The following is a 4970-nucleotide window of genomic DNA, read 5'->3' on the forward strand; positions in this document are numbered from 1 at the left end:
GCCCCTGTACACCACTAGGCACCGACTCGAGGCTTGGCCTCCTCTGCGCAGGTCGGAACGCAGCCTCTCCTGCCTGGGCGCACCCCACTCCTCCCCACCGCCCCATACGTGTCCTTGTGCCTTTGCACACCCTAGGTCAACACCCGCGTCCTTGCCCATCCCCGACATACACGTCCACACGGTGCACCCCTCACAAACGTCCACACGCAAGACCCCCCAGCGCCAACGCCACACACGTCGCCCACGTCCACACACGCCCACCCCTCCTCCGGCGGGCGCAGACGCTAAGCGACCCCGGGTCGCCGGCCTTGAGCACCGCAGATGCTCAGGGCACAGCCCGGACGTGCGCCCACCTGGCGGCCTCCGGCCCGGCTGGAAGGCAGGGGCAGGGGGGTCCTCGCGCCTCGGTACTGAGTCGGGTTCCTAGTCCACCCTGCGGTCGGAGATGGGCATTGTCCGTACCGAGCCTGCGGGCTGCGCTCCAGCACTCCCCTGGGCCCCTGGGTGACTTTCAGACCTGGTCTCCCCTAACCGCCCTCCCCCTAACCAACCCTAGTTTCTCAGGGTGAGACTCCGCGAATACCTTTTCATTATTTTTTTAAGGAAAAGTACAAAGGAAAGGAATATTTTTTTCCTGTTTTATTTGCCGACGTATCCTCGGCGCCTAGAACGGGGCCTGGCACACCGCGGGCGATCACGAAAGTTTTGCGGCTGCACCACCCCTCGGCGTTCCCGTCAGCCCGCGGAACTGGAAAGTGAGTGAGCCCTGTCACCTGGCGGTATCTAGTGGAACTGACGCCGACATCCTTCTCTTTCTCTGCGGTGGAAACGTGGGCAAGTTCACCTTTCAAAGCCTCGATTTCCTCATACGTAAAAATGGAGATAGTTTTAGGAATACATGCGCGTTGGGGTTGTCGGGAAGATGAAACACACAGTACACGTGAAGCTCTTCACGTAGAGACTGGCAAGTGGAAAACTCTTAGTGTCAATACTCTCTTCCCTTTCCTGGCTTATGTTCAGAGGGACCCTGACTGTGATGATCGGTTTAGCTTTGGGGATGATACTTTGGGGAGCAAAGAGTGAACATGAAGGAGGCTACTGAGTGGCAGGGGCATGCCCCCCCACGCAAAGTTCAAGGACCCACGGATAGTCATCATCCCCGTGATACCTTATATAGAACTTACCGTGTGCCAGGTGCCGCTTGAAGTGCTTTCTCTTCTTTTAAAGGATTCAGTCCTCCCAGGAATGCTGTGGGCAGATGCTATTTGGTCACCGCATGTTGCAGATGGAGACACCGAGGGCCAGAGAGGTTGTTAACTGCTGGGCCACAATTGTACAGTTGGCAGAGCTAGGATCCAACTCAGGTTTCTCTCAATCAGCAGCTAAACTGGTCACAGATGAGCTTCGTGTCCCTGGAGCCCTCCCCTAGTCTCCAGCCCTGGACGGAACAGCTCTAGAAGGCCAGGGACCAATGTCAGGCTCTCGAATGCTCCATCCACTTCAGGCTCATGAAAAACATGCTTTTCTGGCTCTATTCCTCATGGAAACTAACGAGGCGCTGCCCGTGGCTTCTCACTGACAAATGACATGGTGTGTACTTAGATTTTGTCTGGCTGTCTGTTTCATGTCTGTCTCCCCAGCTAGACTGTATCCTAGCACAGTCCCCACGAGAACTTTCTACAACAATGGAATGTTCCATATCTGAGCCACTAGCCGCATGTGGCTACTGAATACTTCACATGTGACTAGCATGACTGAGGTACTGAACTTTCGGTTTTACTTACTTTTAGTTAATTTGAATTTAAGTAGCCTCATGGGGCTAGTGGCTACCGTGTAGAGAGCATATCTCTAAGCTCAGTGAGAGCAGGAACAGTATCTGGCGTCCATCCTTGTACGTCATGGACGGTGTGGGACGTGCTTCTTCAGGTATCTGTTGACTAAACGGATAATTAAACTCCAGCCTTGCCTTCCTCTTTCAAGTGTGTCTGTTCCGTATGCAAACCCATGAGGAGGATCCTATTTTCTCTGCTGAGTATTTCATCTCCCAAATGAACATGCCACTCGGGATTCTGGAGTCGCCCACGTCCATTTCTGTGGGTCCTCTTGCTTTAACCACACAACTACCCCCAGGGAGGTGTCCGTATCTTGCTGTGACAATACAGAGGCTTGGAAAAGCCGAGTGACTTCTCCAAGGTCTCACGGCTGGTAAGCGGCAAAAGCAAGCCTGGCCCCCATGCTCTTTCTCACTTCGCCCTGCTGCCTCACGGGAGTCTGGGGACACCCGCTTACCCCCACGGAGGGGTGAATACGAATGCTGGGGATTTGGGCACCTCACAGGATGGTAGTTTCGATACTGCTCCGACAGCCTCAGGCTGGGGACCGCCTGCGTATCAGACCCTGACACTTTCCTGGGGGGTGTGCCTGATCCTGCTGCAGTTCACAGGTGGGCGGAAGGAGGGTCCCACTTTTGAAGCTCCAGGTCAGGGGCAGACCTTCTCGCTAGAGTGTGAGAGGTGGTTAGTTAGCGCAGGGCATTGTGGGAGGGCCCCCTAGTTAGTGGGGTCCTGGCAGCCCTTGTTTGGCAAGGCTGAGAGGGGGCTCAGGGTCCTCGGAGAGACTTGACTTTCTCTCTAGAGTGGGAATAGGGGACGCTTCAGGCCAGCAGCCTCTCTGGGTTCCTTCTTGGAGCGAGTGGCCAGGAGTCAGCAAATGTGGGACATGCTATTGCTAACCCTTTATTATCTTGTGCCCATGACTCAAGATCACTAATTGATCACCACACTCTCTCCCGGCCTTCGGTCTGTAACTGATGCTGCTGCCCGTCATGTCTTAGAAGATTCAGTCACTCTTGCAAAGGGCTCCATGGTTATTCCCAGGGTCCCCAACAGAGTGCCTCATAGGTGCCCACAAGCCAGACTGCAGGTGTCACCTGCAATCACCATGTGGCAGCCACCTGCTCTTCTCTTCCTGCCCTGGCCCCCACAAGCCCTTGTCTCCTTGTCTGTGATCCAGGAGAAGTAGCTTCATCCTGGCCCTTGTGAGACCATCATGAAGACACTCTCCCAATGCCCCCCAAACATTTAAATAACAGCACAAAAAAATGGTCTAAATCGTAAGGAATTTTGTTATCCCATGAAGGGGACCAAGGTTTCGCCACCCCAAAATATACCTTTTGGGATATTGATTTTAAGGTGGTTATTAAGGAACAAAATCTTTGACCCTCCCCCTTTACCTGCCTAAAGGAATTTAGACAGAGAGGGCCTGCTCCAGGAAGGTAGGCATCATCACAGGTGACTATAGTTCAACATGAACTAGTGTGTGCTAGACAAAGAGGAACCTAACAAGGCCCATTTGATCAAAGTCCTCTCTGCGTTTCATTGTTAAAGATGACCCAGCAAACGTGTATCCACCAAGCATCTGCTTTTCCATCTCCACGTGAATTGCCTTCCTGCTCTTGGACGTCCCAAACCACAAACCCCCTTGTCCTTAGCTCCAGAATGTCCTATAAACCTCAACTGTGCCATGCCTCCTTGGGTCTCATATTATGGCACCCCCGCGTGTATATCCATAATAAATAAAGTTTGGACGTTTTCTCCTGTAAGTCTCTCTCATGTTAATTTGATTACTAGCCCAGACAGAAGCACGTAGAAGATGGGAGGAAAATTATTATTATTTTTTTACTCTGCCCCCACCAACAGTAGTAAGTTGGGATGTGGGGGTCTGCAAGATCAAAACGCTTTTCACGATAGTACTAAGATCTCAACTGCCCTATTGGCTATTGTCCTCTCATGAGTGTACAGTGGAATCTTCCAGTGGCTTCAAGACACGTGATATGGCAATGGGCCGAAAGCAGCCCAGATGTGGGATCCAGCTGCCACCTATTAGGCGAGACAGTACAGAGATGTAAAAAAAATAATAATAAACTCTCACTGTGCTTCTTACTAAGTGTTTTTCATTTGGAAAAGACAGTCACTTCTCATGAGAAGGTTAAGTTAACAGGTAATGAGTTTGTTATGGTTAGATGAATACATATTTAAAAAAATTCCTTGGTTTTAATTTAAAACGTGGTAAATATTGGAGTATAACCCACCTAAACAAAAGCTCTTTGAGGTCATCTAACAATGTGAAGAGTGTAAAGGGGTTCCAAGACTGTAAAGTTTGAGAACCACGGATCCAGGCACACCTATCTGGAACCAATTCCCTAAAAAGAGCAAACAGTTCTATAGTTTTCACGGTGTGCCAGGCACTATTCTAAACACTGTATATATATGTATATATATATAACTTTTCTGGTCCCTGTGACAATCCTACAAGGTGTATTACACCCCCACTTTATTTAATTTTTTTTCTAGCTTTATTGAGGAACGGCAAATAAAAATTATATGTATTTAAGGTGTACAAAGTGGCGACATGATATACGTATACATTGCGAAATGATTACCACGATCAAGCTCATTAACACATCCATCGCCTCACACAGTTACCATTATTGTTATTATTTTTCGTGTGGAAACACTTAAGGTCTATTCTCAGCAAATTTCAAGGACACACTACAGCATCGTTAACTCTGGTCCCCATGCTGTGCGTTAGAGCCCCAGGACTTATCCATCTTATAACTGAAAGCTCATCCCCTTTGATGGACATCTCCCCACGTCCCCCAAACCCCAGCCTCTGGCAACCACCATTCTGCTCCGTTTCTACCCGGATCACAGTTTAGAGTCCACGAGTAAGTGAGATCAGGCCGTATTTTGACTTTCTGAGCATAATGATCTCGGGGTTTAGCCCTGTGGTCAAAAATGACAGGATTTCCTTCCTTTTTTAAAGGCTGAATAATATTCCATTGTATGCATATGCCACATTTTCTTTATCTGATCATCTGTCAACAAACACTTAGGTGGTTTCCAGGTCTCGGCTTCTGTGAGTAACGCTGCAGTGAGCACAGGGGTGCAGATGTCTCCAACCCAGTCTCA

General features: G+C 49.9%; 1 protein-coding gene across 1 annotated transcript in view; it reads right to left on the minus strand.

The window, feature by feature from the left end:
• GPRC5B (G protein-coupled receptor class C group 5 member B) overlaps positions 1-1206 on the minus strand; it is a 29088-nt gene extending 27882 nt beyond the window's left edge. Inside the window, exon 1 of the mRNA XM_023521774.1 lies at positions 1185-1206. The gene's annotated coding sequence lies outside the window, so the exon portion shown is untranslated. The remainder of the gene's footprint in view (positions 1-1184) is intronic.
• Positions 1207-4970: the final 3764 nt, after the last annotated feature.

This window comes from Pteropus vampyrus, unplaced genomic scaffold (genome assembly GCF_000151845.1).
Source record: "Pteropus vampyrus isolate Shadow unplaced genomic scaffold, Pvam_2.0 Scaffold314, whole genome shotgun sequence".
NCBI lineage: Eukaryota > Metazoa > Chordata > Mammalia > Chiroptera > Pteropodidae > Pteropus > Pteropus vampyrus.